Source organism: Gracilinanus agilis, chromosome 3, assembly GCF_016433145.1.
Source record: "Gracilinanus agilis isolate LMUSP501 chromosome 3, AgileGrace, whole genome shotgun sequence".
Lineage (NCBI taxonomy): Eukaryota > Metazoa > Chordata > Mammalia > Didelphimorphia > Didelphidae > Gracilinanus > Gracilinanus agilis.
The window spans coordinates 463,095,596-463,115,664 of NC_058132.1; positions in this window are offsets into that span (position 1 = coordinate 463,095,596).

Sequence of the window (20,069 nt, forward strand, 5' to 3'; positions counted from 1 at the left end):
AGCCCTTCTTAAAGCCTCATATCCATAACATGACTTCTTTCTCTAACAATTTAAGGAACTATGCAGCTATGCTTTTTCTAGATATCAAGGAAATCTATCTACTCATGTAGGTAGTCTTAATGAGAAAATCACATGGCTAGCACACATAAAATTGACATTATTGTACACAAAGACTTAGATATTGTAAAGATAAGAGTAAAATGCATTCCTATTGCCTGTCCCTTGACAACTTTCTATTAAAAAAAATAAATAAACAAAGCAAAACAAAAGAAACCCTACCTTTGTTGAATTGTGACCTGAGTGCTGACAAACAGGAACTTGATGCCAGTCACCTTGGCCACCTCTTGGGATAGATTTTCCCCAAGTTTCTAAATCTCAGCTTCAAGTCAAATGAATACTTAGAAATAACAAATCCCAAGCCAAAGCAACAAGTCTTGGGTATCTTACATTCCAAGAGCACAAATTTTCATAGGATCATAGATTTAGAGCTAGAAGTGCCCTGTGTGTGTATGTGTATTCTCACTCTTTTTATGTACATGTGTGTATTGTATCTTTGTTACAAGAATCTAAGGTCCAGAGAGGTAAATTTGCCCAAGGTCACATAGCTGATGAGTAGCAAGAACAAGATTTGAACACAATCCTCTCACTCTAAATCCTACACACTTCCCACTCTACCATGCTATCTCAATCTAGTTTTATTTTGGAAAAGCCATTTTACACTACTTCTCAACAGCTTTCCTTGTTTCTCTTTTGGGACAGAAGGACTGTTGGACTCACCATTCTTTAGGTTTCCCTCTCTAGAACTTCTCTTCTCTCTTGCTTCCTGATGTCCCTTGCTGGATGACTTGCCAGTGTATTGATTTCCTTTGTCTTTTCTCAGACTCCCCATTTTAAACACTGATTCACAATTGGTTCATTGAATGTAAGGCACTGGGATAGGTGCTGATGGTGATACAAAGGCATATCCCGGTGGACACATACGAAGCCAAACTTCTATACAACTCAGCTTAGAAATGTCATGAGTTGTATAACAGAACGTCTCTAATCTAAGAAATAATCATAGCTTTTGGTGATACCGATAGTCAGCACAGCTCTTACTGAAAGGGCTGTGTCTGTATGTGGACAGAACTGCATTTGCCTAAATATAAGGCAGCTTTTGGAGAAGAGAAATTTTTAATTTAAATTTATCTTTTTTCCATTAACAAGCATTTATTTTCTCTCCTTCTATCCTCCCCTGCCTAGAAAATAAAATTAAACCTTTGTCACAAATATGCATCCTCATATGACACATTAGGGCAACTACCCTAACAATGATTACTATTATATATTATATACATATCATATATATATACATATATAAATATATATATGATAAAGAATCTAAATTTTCAGGAAAAAGTCCCCAAACATAGCAATTCGTATTGATGGCTCTCATTGTCAGAAATTATTAAGGTGCAAGTTCAAATACATATTCCAATAAAAAGGACATGAGCAGCTGCCATTATATTTACAGTTGTGTGTTTAAGGCTTAGAATCGGGGACAGAGAATTAATAACTTGTTTGCTCCAGTAGGATTCTGTAAGTATCTAGGGCACTGGCAGAACCAATTTAAAATATATTTATATTTCAAGAAAGGTTAGGTGATGAGATGATAGAATTTATATATTGAAGACAATGCCTTCTAGTTAAATGTAAAAGTACATTTCCATTTTTTAATTAATTGCTTGCAATCACATATAAGGAATCCTTCAGTGAATGAGTTTTTCAGAGAAACTTAGTTAAGTTAGAAGTTCATTCTGAAGATTTGATTCCAAAAAGGTGTTTTTTTTTCCTTTTATGTAAAAGAAAAATTATAATAATAGTAGTGAAAGAATGCTGACATTTTTCTTTTTAAACTTACTTTTACTATATTTTCTTTTTTATATTATATATTTATTTTCTATAAATTCATATATTCTTATATATTTCTTTTTATACTTTACATGTAAAAATAATTTTTAACGTTTGTTTTCTAAAAATGTGAGTTCCAAACTCTCTCCCTCCTGTCCTCCCCCCATCTGCAAGACAGTAAGGAATTTGATCTAGGTTTTATGCATACGATCATTCCAAAATTTTTCAAAGGTTGTGCTAAAAGAATCTGAGTAAAGTTGTGACTCAATGGGATGTGGTACATGGACATGCATACTTACAGACTCATCTTCACTTGTCTAAACTGAAATTAAACAGAGTCTCTTCCATTTGACAGCATTGAATCTTAACACATGACTGAATTGGAATTTTTATCCAAATGCCAGAGTTCCAAAACACTCCATTATTTATAGGTATTGCCCTGTGAGCAAGGCTTTAACTACTTAAGCTAAAATTATTTTTTACTTAGCAGAGTCAAATTCTTCTGCTATTTTGGCCTCTGCTGACTTATGCATTTATTACCTCAGAACAAAACAACACACACACACACACACACACACACACACAGAGAGAGATAGATAGATAGATAGATAGAGAGAGAGAGAGAGAGAGAGAGAGAGAGAGAGAGAGAGAGAGAGAGAGAGACTTAAACACTAAATATAAATGTACATTCCAGCTCTTGTTGAGTCCAATATTAGGAAACAAAAAGTGAGTTTGGGATTTGTGTTTTGATGGTAGATTCACATCTAAATGGCTTGTGAGGTGTCATTCACAATATCATGCCAATGTTTCTCTCTTTCTCTCTCCTTCCCTCCCTCCCTTCATTTCCCCCTCTTTCTCTCCCTCCCCTCTTCCTCTCTCTGTCTATGTTTCTCTCTCTCTGACAGATAAAGAGACAGACAGATAAAGAGACAGACAGATAGATAGATATAAATGTGAAAAGGGGCAAAAAATACACTTGTTTGGTTACTAGAGTGACTTTCTGCCACAGATATGATTAAAAGAAAATCTTTACATCCTTTCGAACAATGAACAGCTTTGAAACAGTGTTATAATAGAAGTCAGTAGTCAGTAGGTAGACTGGGCAGGAGAAGTTTGATTAAAGAAACAGTGTAGGAGGAGGAAGACAAAAGTGAATGAGGACCAGAAGAGAACTAGGGATAGTAAATTCCTCTGACATCCTAGCTATGGGATAGGAAATGTATTTCATGATAATAAAATTCACTCCAATTTGTATAGTCTATAAAGCTAGCAGAGCATGTTGCATATTTTATTTCCTAGCTTCTCTACAATCCCCTATCTGGTCTTGTTAACCTGCCTTTCACAGATGAGGAAACTGAGGCTCAGAGCAGCTAAATAACTTGCCCAGGGCATGCTGTTGTTATATGTTTGAAGTGAGAGTTAAATTCAGCTTTTCCTAACCCCCAAATCCAGTTCTCTACCTACTGCCACATTCCTCTGTTATTCTGGCTTAGTTTCCCTTTTTTCTTGGACATGCTGCTTTCTGAGGGGAAAGTGGTCTTGAGATTTCCTTAGCTGACTCAGACTTACTATTCCCCTCTTGATACTCTTTGTTTCTCTCTCATTTCCAATGCCTTTATAAATAACATTTGCTTCTCTATCAGAGTGGAAGAGACCTTGGGTTCTTAAAGGCTCTACCTGTGAAATATAACCTCTGGAAGGTACTAAGCAGCTGAAAAACTTTGAATATAGGTCAGGCATTGTCTGAGGACCAATCCAGACAATAGCAGAGAAACTTATCACCAGGTTAGTCATAAAGTGATGAATTTTTCAGCTATAGGAATACTTAAAGGTTGTCCTAGCTATAAAGGCAGGGTAGTTGATGATGGTGGCTTTTCTATATGTATATGTATGTGCATATATACACATATATGCATATACATTTTTTCCTCCATAGTTATATTGTTCAGTGGCTGTGAACTTCTCCCATTTCATCCTATCTCATTCTTCCGTAATCAAGTTTAAGAGATTTTAGCAAGCAGGCACTGGACACATTCATTTCTCTACTAACACATTTTATCACTGGGAACTAGACTTTTTTGAAAAGGTAACCAGAGAACTTGCAGCACTAATTTCACACTCCCTGTAGGGTTTTGTTAAAAGTTTGATGTTGTCATTATGTTATCTATTTTTTAGGGGTGGTGTATGTACAGCATGTGTCATCGCATTGCCCTTAAGTGACCTCAGTAAATTCCTTTCTTCCTACAAAGAACATACCTAATTGAAAAAAGCACTAATGGATGAACAGCTGTAAGCTACAGTGAGAGAAAAAAGCCCTAGAAACCAACAGGTGTTAGAAGGGAAGGGCTAAATCCTGTGGAATTCAGTTAGTAGCATCTCCGGGAGATTTCCCTGAATTACACAAATCCAAGTAAAGTTTGGAGAGGACTTGTGTAAAATGATCTCTTTCTATATCCACACTCACCTTCATGCCCCAGTGCCTACTGTCTGTCCATAAAGCAGCAAAACTATCTCTAAGGCTTTTCAAAGCAACCAGTTTCAATGTATCATGCTATATACCCCTACTATAAAGCACATGTATGCATATATTTGTCTGTATATATATATACACACATTTATATTAAAGCTCCCGTGTAGTTGTGTGTTCACACATTCATATATATTTCCACATAGCCTTATTTGTCTCACATCTCTGCTTCCATGAATTGAAAAAAAAATGAAGCAAGATCCAAAGGTAAATCAATGGCACACTGGACACCTCACTGATATCTTTACAGTATCAGGAGAATATGAGAAAGAGCTTCAGAACATAGTTATGTGGATGCCTAAAGCAAATTTATGGGCAGACATGGACAAAGTTTGTACAGTTTGGATGGATTGCAGTCTATATTGTTGGAGGGAATACTCATATTGATGACATCATAGATCCATTGGAAAATTGGAATATCTTTGTATATGGGGCAGCATAGGAACATTTTTTTGAATTCCTCCTTCCCATGAATTCATATATATATATATATATATATATTATATATATATATATTCTCTACTACCACCACGATTATTCAGTACAAGCATTCATATACCCTACATCACCCAAAAAAAGTGCTAAAGAGATCACCATATAGGATGCATTGAAAATGCAGCCATTGAAGTAGTAAAACCTGAGTTTGAATTTACTCTTTGTGACCACATGAGCATCATTTATACACACTTGGTCTCAGTTTCCTCAAATATGAAAGGATCAGGCTGAAATGGATTAGTCTAAGCCTTCTCCTAGTTCTATGTCCATTGGGTCAGTGTATGTTGTAGATGTTATACATGGGAGAAGGTTCTGGAATACTTATTGGCTTAATGAATTCTCCTATGTTATTTCCAAATGTGTTTGGTCCTCAATTTGCCTACATTCATTTTTTTAAAACCCTTACCTTCTGTCTTGGTGTCAATATTGTGTATTGACTCCAAGGCAGAAGAGTGGTAAGGGCAGGCAATGGTGGTCAAGTGACACACAGCTAGGAAGTATCTGAGACCAGATTTAAACCTAGGACTTCCCATCCTAGGCCTGAGGTTATTTTTGTTATTGCAAATGGGGGTGAAGTGACTTTGTGTTTGTCATGGGGGCAGGGGTAAAATTTTGTTCTAAATCTGTGATTTCATTGGTATAATAATATGCTATAAGGAAACTCCCTCTACTTAAGCAGATGGATACCCATATAAAATAATGAGTCCTACTTTCTTGGGGCATTGAGAAATTAAGTGACACACTAACTGTAAGAGGCATGTCTTAAATCTAGCTGAGTCTAACTTTTAACCACAAACCTTGCTCCGTCTCCAGGTGTAAGCTGGCTAAATAATATAAATTAATAAAGCAAAAAGCAGAATGGAAATGTCTGGTATACTTTCGAAAGGTTACTTTTCAAATCAGGCTCCTCTTCCACTTCAAAGCACGCAAAACTCTCCAAACAAATCTTCTTTCCTACTTGAATTCTATTTGCTTCAAAATGGAACCAGAAAAGAGATGGAAGATTTAAAAATGCATGGCCAAATCTGAATTTTTATTTCCCAGAGCAACTACCATTATCACTTCATAAAGATTCTCTTGGCGATGAAGTCTACCAGTTCAAAAGCAGGGCTGATGAGAACCTGCAATCTCAATCTTCAAATGTAAAGAATAATGCAATATTCCATGGAAACACTGCAGCAGCATCTCAGTGCCAGCTGTTCTAAGAGCATGTGTTGGAAGAGACATGACGCAAAGGAAAGTAGGAGGAGCAAGACAGTATCCAGTCCCAAAATGTCTTTCCTGTTCCCATGAGCATAATGCCTCTGTATGATAAAACATCTGCCAATAGCTTTGAGATCATAAAATAACCTGGTAGAGTCCAGGTGGCTTGAGGTGCTTTAATTTAAAATAGGGAAATCAATATGTACATATGCTAGGTTGAGCTTTTATTCAACTTAGGGCCCCTACTGAGCAGATCCCCAGTACCAGAGTTCCTTCCCTTTGATGTCATCAGAAGTGTAATACTCTTAGCAGTCTTATAGATCATGCCACAGCCCAAGCTGTGGGCTCTCCATCCTACCTTCTTGAACGGAAGGGCGATCATCCTGACAAAGAGAACATATATCAAACACTTCAATGAATAAATAACAGATAAGAATTTCTGCTTCTAGGCGCAAAAATAAAGCCCTTACCGAGATAAAGATGTGAACCATGAGTGCTATCAGGCCTTCTGGAGTATTTTATCCTCCTCCCAAAAGACTGAAAATGAAGTGTAGGAGGGTCTTTGCCAGGAAAAGGGGGGTTCTAAATTAGTTCATAAAATATGCTCTGAATTATCCTTGAAATGATCTGTCTTACATGTACTTGTACTTTGGATTTGTTTTTGTGTTTATTCTAGGATATAATTCAGTAGCACTCATTACTGTGGGAGGTTTATCCTATTTTCACTTTTAAGATGAGCAAGTTGCCTATTTTCTATGAAGAAAGCATACATGGACTTATGCGTATGTGGTAGCAAGTGTGTAGGCTTTCTGTTGGAATTATCATTATGTATGTGTAAATATACACATATATTATACATCTGATGATATCATTAAAGTTTTTACTATTAAAATTTTTTAACCCCTATCTTTCATCTTAGAATCAATATTATGTATTTGTTCCAAGATAGAAAACTTATCAGGGATAGGCAATAGAGATTACTTGCTCACCATCACACTGTTAGGAATTGCCTGAGGCCAGATTTACTATTAAATTTATGTTTTACCTTGATCAGAAGTTTGGATAAACCACATACATATGTATTGTTGGTTTTAATAGGCTTTTATATTAGATATATATATTGTCCTTTTCATTAGAATGTCTTTTAATTGACCTATTTCCCACCATTTAAAATTTAGCATTTTCTAGTCTTTACACATGTCTATAAAAATCTGGTAATCATTCAAGGAATAAAAAACAGTAGTGCAGATAAAGCGCTTTTCAAGCCTTAATATTCGGTATCAATATTATTATTATTATCAGGGGTTCTCACTTGACCTCTTGCTTTAATTTCAACATCAAAGACCAAACAATTGTATATGTGTATACTATCAGCATTGGATTTTCTGATGATAAGCACAAAATAATTTTTTAATCTAAAATATGTTTTACTGTAAAGCTTTTTTTTAACACCTGTTTATGTTGGTGGCAATGCAGCTTAATGTTAATTTATTGGAGGTGGAGAAGAGGGAAGAGTCCTCCTCTGTTTCCTGATCTTTATGTGGGTAGGAGAAATCCTGAGTATTGAACTATCAGCCTTCACTGGCTACTGAATTATGAGTCTGCAGAAATTAAATTAAAATAAATGAAACTTTTTGGTTTCCCAATTTCTTTGTTAAGCATGCTAATTTCATGTTTAATGAATATTTGTTGAATTATACCAGTAACTTGAAATCATTTGGCAGGACATCCTACAGATGCTTGTTGTGTCTATCCTCCTCATGTTTATTGTGTTGACACTTAGTATTACCTATTGGGAAATATATGAGGCTAGGGTCAAACAGGACAAAAAAAGGAGAGAGGTCTTAAGAAATTACTGCCGAGAATAGATCGAATGTGTAAAGAGATTAGATTCAAATATAAATAAAATCTGAGGGAAGGCCATGTGACCAGGCAGCAAACAAGATTTGGTTGTGAAGAAGGAAAAAATAAGTTTTGGGGTGTTTTGAAGAAAGAATGGATAAATAAGTAATAGAGAAAGTAAGAAAAGCTAATATGATACTGGCACAAATACGGAGAGATCAGCAGATTCTTATGCCTGGGAAATCACTGCTCAATGAATGCTCTGATGGATCATATGTTCACAGTGATAGGGTCTGTGTACTCCTTAAGAAGAAAAATGTTTTTGTAATCATCATCATTTCTTTTTATGTTTTTTTTAAAACCATCTTAGAATCAACACTATGTATTAGTTCCAAGGCAGAAGAGCAATAAGAGGTTAAATGACTTGCCCAAGATCACATAGCTAGGAAGTTTCTGAAGACAGATTTGAACTCAGAACCTCCAACTTCCAGGCCTGGCTCTCAATCCACTGAGCCACCTAGCTGTCCCCATCTTCTCTTTCTATAAAATATTGTTGGTATCATTTTTTTAAACTCCATCTTCAATCTGAGTATCGGTTCTAAGAAGAATGGCAAGGATTGGGATTAAGTGACTTGCCCAGGATCATACAGCTAGGAAGTGTTTGAGTTCAGGTTTGAACCCTGGTCTTCCCGAAGCTGGGCCTGGTGCTCTATCTACTATACTACCTACCTTCCTATATATCATCTGCTTTTCTAACATCTGGAGTCATCCATGGACCCTCCTGCCAATGCTGTGAGTATAATAACTAGAATCTTAGTTGGTGGGCTTAATACTCTTCATCTGATATAAATGCACAAGAAAATTGACCAGCAAATGTTGGATGCCATGATTTGGTAAATGATTGTTTTTATATGACAAATAATAATGAATAATGAGAATGATCATGAAAGGGTTAATGAACATATGATGCTGTTCTCTGTTCCAAGGGCCTTTCATATACCTAGGAATATAAAGTTTATCCACCCCAATATCTAGCTCAATGTTTGTAAAAACACTTTGAACTACTAGTGGGAATGGGGTGATACAGTCTTGGAATCATTTTTCACCATTAAACTCTGAAGGCGTTCTTTTCCTTTTGGTTTGGTCACTGCCCAATTTTAGAAAACTAGACCTGAACCTGAAAATGCAGGTTCCCAAGAGTTTCATCCTATTCATTTAATTTTGCTATAATTTTGCTCCCAATAACCTGTGTTTTTAATTCAGTAACGCAAAGATTGTTTTTACTGTTTTAGAGGGATATTCTTATAAGGCCACTCACACATTTTGAGCCCCATTTCAGCCCATATATTTGATTATCTAGGACTAACAGTTAATTATTAATCCTTACTTGAAGCATGGAAATATGTCACAAAGTGGTTTGGGATAGCCTATCAATTGTTGACTCAAAGTTATGCAGCTGTATTTAAAACTCCACTGGGCAATCCTGAATATGTTGTGTTTTGCCTTTGATACAGTGCCATACCACCTCCATTAGTGCAGTGGTTAGACTAAAAACATCTGCTTGCTTTTATTACACATGTGTTATTTAAGATGTTCTGTTTTTTTATGACATAAATCACTGGAATAGACTGACATTCAAAAAATTGTTGGTATTGCAATAAATAAGCCATTATTTACTGAATTGTTGAATATTAAATAATTGATCCTCTATGTACATGATGTTACATAGTTCATGCTTCTCTGAGATGGTATTTTTCTGAACATTCTCATTGGTAACAATTATGTTCTAAATGAGAAAATTACCACAAGCCTATTTGTAATCAGGCATAACTGTGATTTTCAGAGCTCATTGCTTTTGTGTTCTCTCAGTCTCTTCTTAACACCTTCGTTTTTTTTAAAAAATCACTTCTAATTGTCACATTTTAGACTGGTCTCTCTATATCTTTTTTTATATTTTCCTGACACTATTTCTTTGCTCATATCGTTCTCTATTACTAGAAGGACATCACTCCCTTCTCAACCTATTAAATTCCTAGCTATCCCTTAATCAATTGACAAATATTTATTAATTCACTGCTCTGTGCTACTCCCCTTCCTGATATAAATGCTGCCTCTTTTGGAGACTTTCCCTAACTCCAACCAGTTGGTAATGCTTCTTTTGCCCTTATACCTCATAGAGCACTTCATTTACCCTTCCTCCTTAAGTATTTTTTTAAAAATTATCATAGTTGTCATATCTGTTTCATATACTATCATTAGACATTTAAGTTCCATTAGTAGCTATTATTTAAATTTTTGTGTTCTTCATCAGTATTCTTCACTAAAATTGAATTCAAAGTATTCATTTAAAAAATTTTGGTAGCATATCCCACAAATATTTGTTGTACCGCATCTATCCTCTTCATAATTATCTTGCCGACACTAAGTAGTACCTACTGGAAAACCCATGGCTTTACATTTTCTGTACCTATCCTTTTCAATGGAACTGGGTGGCAGTGAGGATAATTTGATTTGAGTAAACAAAGTAAATTTCAGCATCTCATTAATGGTAAATCTTACTTTTTAATGATAACGAAATTCTTTAGGTGGTGCTTCAAAAACCAGTTACAAAAATGGCAGCTACAAACAAAGAATGGACTTTGCATGAATAATATGGGGGAAATAATTGGTCAACCTCTTCTTTTTCTTTTTCTTTTTTTCACACATGGATAAGGATCACTGTAAAGTGTAACAATATGTTCCTTCCTTCTCCTAATTGGAGATTGTGGTAGCACTAGTACTTATTTTTCATAGGTTGGACTGGTTTCCCTTTAAGGACACAGGGATATCATCCTCTGTATTTCTTTGATCTAAAGGATTACAAGTTACACCAATGGATTGGCTTCTTTTTTTTTTTTATTACCTCAAACCTAAATCTGAAAAATCTAAAAAAAAAGTGGAGATTTAGTGGAATTTCTACTGTCTTGTTGGAAGTCTTTTGGATATAGCATTGCTGCCATCGTAAATGGGGAAGCATAGGGCAGTGGAATATATGTTTTGATAATTATAAAAAGTATCTTTTTAGATGTTTTATTTTAAGTAGTCATTTTGTAATATTTTGTGGGCCATAAATGTTTCATTGCATTCCAGTTGAACCTAAATCACTGGACTAGCCTCAGTTAGGCTTGGTCAAGAATATTTGGCAGCAGTCAACAAGACTGGAACATAACAAATCATTTGTGGAATATAAAATGCAAAAAAAATGAATCTAGATCAAAAGGTTCATAAAGGATACTTTATAATTAGTTTTCAAAATGGAAGCTCTTCTTTCCTGCCTTTACATTCACTAGCAGCACTTGGATCCAAAAGTCTTCCTCCAGAATGATGGCAATTCCACTAAACTTCTGGCACCCCAGCTTCTATTCAGCTTGGTTCTCAATGACCAAAGTCAGCCAGTGGTTCAAGCTTTAGACCTCTCTACCAACCAAATCCTGAGGTCAGTATCACTGCCCTCCTCAAAGGGAAACCAGTTCTATTAGTCAATGTATTTTTAAAATATTTTTCCATATTTCCATATTTCATTTTCTTTCCCTCCCCTCTCCTGGCTCCAATAAATATTGGATTATACACTGGATTATACAAATGTTATCATGTATACCTATTTCTATATTATTCACTAGTTTAATCAATGTAAAACAACATTCTATCACACTGTTATTAGAAGGTCAAGGGAATAGTATATGCTTATCGCATTTTAATTTTTACTATTTAAAAATAATTATCATTGGTATTTTTATAATACTTTTATTTCATAATATATTAAATTCTCTCCCCATTCAAAGAACCATTTTTATAACAAGGAGTATAAAAGAAAAGGGTAAAAAAGTATTAAATCAGTTATTGATAATTTTTTAGTTTTATTTATTTAGAATATTTTTCCATGGTTACATGATTCATAGTTATTGATAATGATAAACAAACATATCTAATTACTACAATAGTATATACAAGTTCCAAACTTATAGTCCCTGACTGCATAAAGAAAAGTAGATGTATTTTCATATTTTTTTCTTTGGGGCCAAGTCTGCTTGTTATTATTACACAGATCTGTTTCTTTTTTTATTTCACTTCTTTAATTTTTTTAATATATTGGTTTCCTGGTTTAGCTTTCTTCTTTTTGAATCAGTTATAGATCTTCCCATCAGTCTCTGAATTCTTAACATTCATCATAGTGCATTGTTATCTCACAATGTATTTAGCCATTTCTGGACCAATGAGAATCTACTTTGTTTCCAGTTATGTGCTACTTCAAAGAGTACTTTTATAAATATTTTGGTATATATGGGAACCTTTATTTTTCCTCTCTTTGTCCTCTTTGAGGTATATGCCCACAGTGCTTTAAGTATAATGGGAAATGAAGGAGCCTTCTGTTGTTACCTCCTCTGGGGTGATTGTAGTGACACTTTCTTGTTCAGATCCAGAGACTGGATAAAGAAGAGGCTAGCCTGAAATTCCTAAGAGGAGACCAATAAAGGGAGAAATATAAGAAATTAAAATAGACTAATTTGAACACTAAGGAAGATTAAACCTGGACAGATAGGTAATCCATTAGACTTTAATAATGTATTTTTAGATAGGGGTTATACTAGATGCCCTTTGAGTTGCCTTCAACTTTTAGATCCAATAGTTCCTTATTTGCCTTTTTATCCAAACCCTAAACTTCTTTTTTATAATTGAATAATTATAAAATTCCTCTGCTTTTCAAAAGTCTATGTACTAGATTTCTAAAAAGAGAAGAGGGAAAGTTTGCATAATACCAGAGGCATAAAGAATAGAAAAGGAGAAACATCTTAAAGACCACTGACTGTGGAAAAGGAAAAAAAAATCAAAATCTATGAGATGGAAATAGTCTATCAGTTACCAGTAAGTTGCCATTTTATCATTCATTGTCATCTTTGAATTCGAAGGCAATGATATATGCCTGGTACAGGGGCGAACACAGGAAATATTCATTAATAGGACTACTTCTTGATATCAAAAATATTGAATGAGTTCTGCATCTTCTTGTTTAGCAGTGGTAAGTCTAAATATTTCTCAGATCACAACATCCCTGAGGAATTCCATACCTTCTCATCAAATATCAATCCCTTCAATAAAAAATGATTTTTTTAATGTTTGAGGAAAGAATGTACAAAGTAGGGAAAAAAGTCAACTTGTCTTATTCACATCACATTGTAATCAATGGTGATTTATAATCATATTTCTCTTTTAAAAAAGCTTTTACCTTAGAAAATTAATACTAAGAATTGATTCCAAGAAGAGCAGTAAAGGTTAGGCATTCAGGATTAAATGACTTGCCTAGGGTCACATAGCTAGGAAGTATCTGAGGAGGGCAAATTGAACTCAGGTCCTCCTGACTCCCTTTGTATCTCCTAGTTGTCCTCTACCCATCTCTCTCTCTCTCTCTCTCTCTCTCTCTCTCTCAACCCCTACCTTCTGTCTTAGAATGAATACAGTGTATTGGTTCTAAGGCAAAAGAGTGGTAAGGGCTAGGGAGTGGGGGTTAATTGACTTGCCCAGGATGACACAGCTAGGAAATGTCTGAGGCCAGATTTGAACCTAGGACCTCCTTCTCAATCCACTGAGCCACCCAACTGCCCCCCATATACCCATATCTCTTAAAATTATCCTATCCTATCCTAGATTTAAAATCAGAGGACCGAAGTTCAGCTAACTACCTCTTGGTATTCCTCCACTGGAAAATGAAGTGGTTAGACTAGATGACATAGTAGGGTCTTCCCGGGTTTAAGTCTGGGATTCCAGGATCTCTGGAAATTCCCCAGTCCCAGTTTGATAAGTCAACAAGAATTTATTAATCACTTCCTATGTTCCAAGCATGAGGCTAAATTCTGGAGACATAAGGAAAGGCTAAAGGCAGTGCTTGTGCCCAAAGAGGTCACAGTTTAATGGGGGTGACGATATGCAAATAACTATGCACCCCGAGATGTATATAGGATAAATGGGAGATACTCAATAGAAGGAAAGCATTAGCCTTAAAAAGGATTGGGAAAAGCTATTTGTGGAAGGTGGAATTTTAACTGAGAGTTGAAGAAAGCCAGGGAAGCCAGAGGCAGAGATGAGAAAGGAGGAAATTGTATTCATTGGAATAGAAGGGGAATAAACTCAAAAATATTAACTGCCAACAGTGTGCTGAAAAAGCAATTGAAGATATACTGAGGGCACTGGCTTTCTTAGTGACAACTCTAAGACAGAAGGGCAAAGGGCTAAGCAAATGGGCTTTAGTGACTTGTCTATGGTCAAACACCTAGGATGTGTCAGAGGTCAGATATAAACCCAGGTCCTCCTTACTCCAGGCTTGGCACTCTATGCCACTGTACTACCTAGCTGCCCCTATGACAACTTCAGTGGAAGTATTTGTGGTCTTTTCATAATGCTTCTAATAAAATTCATAATGTTTCTAATATAAGTTGTATCTTAGTTATCAGTTTGTTTAAGCTTTCTTTGGGGAAAATGGGAGATGATTTTTGTCCATAGCTGTCAACAAAGGGAACTAGCTGGGATTTTTTTTTTTTTTAGTATTAAATTAAGATCAGCTAAATATAGTGAATAAAGGTCCAAACTTAGAGTTAGGAAGACCTGAGTTCAAATCCCACCTCAAATAAGTATCTAGCTATGTGACCCTAGGCAAGACCCTGTTTGCCTCACTTTCCTCATCTGTAAAATGAGCTGGAGAAGGAAAGAGCAAACCACTTCAGTATTTTTGCCAAGAAAATCTCAAATGAGTCATGAAAAGTCAAATACAACTGAAACTGAACAACTAAAATAAGACAGTAACCTAATAAGGATGATCAAAATTCATCTGACATTTATTTCTTGTTACATTGCCCATGTAGACCAGAGAAGAAAGTTTTGTATCTTCAGGTTTGTTTTCTTAGCAAACTTTTCTTTTTTCCTTCCTTCGTTCCTTCCTTCCTTCCTTCGTTCCTTCCTTCCTTCCTTCCTTCCTTCGTTCCTTCCTTCCTTCCTTCCTTCCTTCCTTCCTTCCTTCCTTCCTTCCTTCCTTCCTTCCTTTCTTCCTTCCTTCTCTTCTCTTCTAGAAAACAAACTGATTTTTTTAAAAATAGAGAGAGTCCCAGAGACAAAGGGTCCTAGTTTCTAATTTGGCCTCAGGCAGGTTCTAGCTGTATGACCCTGAGTAAGTCACTTAACCTCCATTGCCCAACCTTTACTGTTCTTCTGTCTTGGCACCAACACACAATATTGATTATTAAGATGGAAAGTAAGTGTTTGTTTGTTTGTTTGTTTTTTAAATAGAGATAGTGGCTAGACCAGTGATATAACTGATATAGGGAACTTCAAAATAAGGAAACTCCTTCTACCCATGCTGGTTATCACATTCTCACAACTTATTATCTCAGAGAATTGCCTAGGAAATTGAGATCTTAATTTGTGATTTGAAGAGGGTCATACTTCAAACCAGGTCTTAAACATTCCTAGCTTTGTTACTGGTTGTCTATCCACTACACTATGCTGCCAAAATTTTTCAGAATATAAAATGAACCATGCTACTAGAAGATTCAGTAATTATAGACAACTGTTGCTCCATATGTCGGCTCAAGATCAGGTTTTAAGATTTTTTGCCTAGAGACAAGTTCCCTTTAAAATGCTTGGACAAGTTAAACCCTAAGCTAAAATTTGTTTGGAATATAACATTTTAACCAAGCCTGGTTTTGAATTTCTCTTAGATCAGAAACATGTCAGTAATTTTATGAATATAGTGTGTTCAAAGATGCAAAAAAAATAGCCTTGCTGTAAATATGCAAATATGGCACCAATATTAAACATGATATTCAAATCAAGTAGCGTCTGAATCTATTTTAGGTGGGAAAATATCACATCAATATTTCAAGAAGAAAATAATTATATCAGTAAAATGTCTGCTACCAGCCCTTAGCATAGTTCCTGGCATAGAGACGGTGCTTAATAAATGCTTATTAACTGGCTGACATAATTATTCATCTGCACTGTGCAGCAGATTTTAAAAATCTTTTCCCATGAACTCATTTCTTAAAGTTTATGTGCCTGCAGCAAGTTTCCCCTTTTTCTACCTCTCAGATGTTTGAGTGTGCCTGACCTAGCTATTTTCCACCAATCCTTTTAAGAAAGGAGGATTAGAAAACATAGGTCCTTCTGCAATATTAAAAAGAAGAATAATTCAAATTTTTAAACCCTCAAGTATTGATTCCATAACAGAAGAGTGGCGAGGGCTCAGCAATGGGGGTTAAGTGACTTGCTCAGGGAGTGTCTGAGGTCAGATTTGAACCCGGGATCTAGCTCTCAAACTGCTGAATCACCTAGTTGCCTCCAATAATTCACATTTAAATAGTGTTTTCAGATTTGTTGCTGTTGTTGAGTTGTTTCAGTTGTGTCCAACTCTTCATGATCCCACTTAGAAACTCTTGCTGTCTTGAATGAGTAACCAAAATTTTGAAAAACGTATGACGGCAAGCAGTATAGGAAAGGAGGAAAGTTACTGACTCTGGAGATGAAGATCTGTGTTCAAATTCTACTAAACATTCCTGAGCCTATTTCCATGTATAAAATGAGGCAGTTGGACCAGATGACCTCTAAGGTCCCTTCCCAGAATTCCCTTCCTATATGATTACATTCCTACACTGTCTTTCTATAAAGTCACAATCCTTTTTGACCTTGACTCAAATCTCAGTAGTTTTCACTTGTCAATGTTGCAGGGTAGAGGGATGAACTTTTAATTTTCGAAAAAAGAAAGAATCTGATGTGCTCAGTATAGACAGTTGAAATGCTTTAAAGATGTCACTGTCATTTGGAATCAACACATTTAAATTAAATGTCTTTTATAAAAAGCGCCATATCTTTTGGTATAGGAAACTTCATTTATAATACTAAATGGCGTAGTAAAAGCTATACTGAGACAAATCAGGTGATCTGATTTATAGTCCCGGATCTGCAACTAATTAGCTACGTGACCTAGAGCACATCACTTAAACTTTCTAGGACTCCATTTCCTTTTCTGTAACGAGAAGGTAGCTTAAGAGGACTACTTTGTATATACAAAATGAATTTAGAAAAAAGTAATGATAGTTATTGGTTACTATTATTGTAACTATTAATTTTTTAACAGTGTTTAATGGAAAAATCATATTACATAGCTATTTGACCATAAAGCTGTGTCTTTTACCAAGAGAAAAGATAAAATAAAATAATTCTACTATTACTCTATTCTTTCCTTAACAGAATTCTTTTTGTTATAAATATGTAAAAAACACAATAAATATGCTTTTCCAGGGGAAACAAATTCTCACATTAGCTCTATCCAAAAATGTGTCTCATTCTTCTTTCCTTCCCCCCTCCCCCTTATTTCCCACCCTTCCCTACTCCCCAAGAAGGCAGGTAATATGATACAGGTTATACATATATTATCATATAATACATATTTCCCTGTTCATCATGTTGTGAAGCAAGAAACATAGTGCTTACAATAGGGAAAAATTCATGGAGGAAATAAAAAGAAGAATGATATTTTTCAATCTTCATTTGGATTCCTTCTTTTCCTCTTTGATAGTGAATATCTTTTTTTGCCATTAATCCCTTGGAGTTATCCTGTATCATTATTATTATTTATTACTATATTAATATTTATAATAATAGCTAGTGATTACTATGTGCCAGATACTGGTCAGTGATAGGTAGACCCTATTATTACTCCCATTTTACAGAAGATAAAACTGAGACAATCAGAAGTTGACTTGCCCAGTGTTACATGGTTACAGTGTTAGGGTACGAGACTGGATTTGAATTCAAGTCTTCCTGAACCCAGGTCCAGCACTCTGTCTGCTCTGCCAATGGCCCATTATACTACTACTACTACTACTACTACTACTACTACTACTACTACTACTACTACTACTACTACTACTACTACTACTACTACTACTACTACTACTACTACTATTACAACAACAACTACTACTTCTATTAGCATTCCTAACACTGAAAGCTCTTTATAGACCTCACAAATGTCTATATTTTAGTTACCAATCAATACAGTTTATCTTCTTTTTTTTTTTCTAAACTGCTTCAAACAAACTACCAAAAAGAGGAAAGGGTTATGCCACAGGAATTATGACCTCAAATATATTCTTTTTACTATTAATTGAAGATGGAAAAGGAGAGAAATAATAACAGCTTTATCTTATTCCCCATATCCCCATCTCATGTGACCTTGCTACTTTGCCTCTTTTGTGCTCAGATAGATCAGGTATAAAATAAGGGGAAAAAAATGTTGGTACTAAAAGACTCCAACTTTCCAGGGAAAATTGTCTGTCTTTCCTTGAAATGGGATTACAATATGGACTTTTGGTTGCCATGCTTTCAACACATAAAGTTTTATAGATGACTCCCACTCCAATAATATTTTTTGTTTAAAGAATTTTATTTAAAGAAATAAACATACATACATTTTAGCTTCATGTCATCCACATGAGAAGTTATAAGGACCATCACTCTTGTTTGGAAAAGGAAACCAAGCTTACAAAGCTAGGTAATGTTTAACCTTCAATCTAGGTCTTCCTGATTCCTGATTCCATCCCCTTTACTTACCATCCTCCCTCTCAACAAGCATAAGGGGTACAGTTAGGACATGTAAACTATATCAATGCATGAAAGAATATGAAACAGCAACATTAATTTGGAAGGATCTGAGGGTGAATTTGAACTCATATAGCTGACTCTTCCTGATTCCAAGCTCAGTGCTCTATCCTTTAAGCCACTAAATTACCCCATAATCCTTGACTCAAATTTCAGCTGTTTGTCAATTGTCAATGTGCCACAATGGAGGGATGAACTATGAATTTAACTTCTATTAAATTATGCTCATATTATTTAATATGACAACTTCAAATTATGTAATTGAATAGAAAGTCAGATTGTTTCATAGTATTTCTCTTCTTGTATAACTAATTTTGTCCCCATTTTTTTTCGCCATAGGCTTAGGCAATTTGTTCATTGAAGTCTTGCCTTCTGGGATTGGAAATGGAGGTTTTTGAATAAGAAGGCATTTGCTCAATGGAGTATGGCTTCCCATACAGAAAGGAGATCTTTAGGGCTATATTTTCGTCTAGGTTTCCCCAGTCCCCCATCCCCTTATGTTGACTCTGTTACTTTTCTAAAAATGGTCATTAACATACACTTTGAAAATCTCTCAGTATCAAACTAGAAGTATCTGTTCAGTTCTCTTGTAATAGAATTAGAACAGTTTCCCCTTCCCCTTCCCCCTCATAGAGCTCTCAGCTCAGAGACCTGAGGGGAGGATATAACACAATGGGATATAAATCAAATCTATTTTTCAATTATAGGATAAAATATATCTTCACTGCTGAGGGAAAACCTGCAGATTGAAGTTATCCCAGTGGACTCTGCTATAGTCTCCAGGACTAGTCCAATTCAGGTTTTAAAACGTTTCCGGGCCTTCAGGTTATAAAGACAACCTTCATGCTAAAATCATTTCAACCTAAAGAGGAGGTACCAAGGGAGAAGAACTTTTCTCCATTTATCATAATGGAACATTAACTTTGAAGTATATTGACTTGTGATTAATTCTCAGCATTAGATTTTCCTGGTCTCGAAAAGGCTGTAGTCACTCCTCTTAGAGGCCAAGTCAAAGTGACAGAGCAGGATGGGCTGAACTAAGCAGTTCAGTGGTACATTCTGTGGTCTCTTGGAACAACATAGGCAAAGGAAGGGATGAAAATTCCAATTGGAGAGAAACTCTACTCATTTGAACAAATAGTTATAGGTTCCCTCTTATGTGCCTGCATATAACCTTGAGCTCTTTCTATCAGATTGAACAGGAAAGTAAAGAATTTCAGTGGTGGGCAGGCTCCATTTTCCTGATTTTATAACTCAATTGTTAAAATCACTTTTAAAAACTCAAACTCTATAAGGTATACAGGCATACAGTTTTTAAAAAAGTTGTGTTTTCCTAGATTCACTCTCAGATGACCAACTCACCTAAAAATTTTTAGCCCAGCAAAGAAATGAAATAAATTATATATATATATATATATTATTAAAT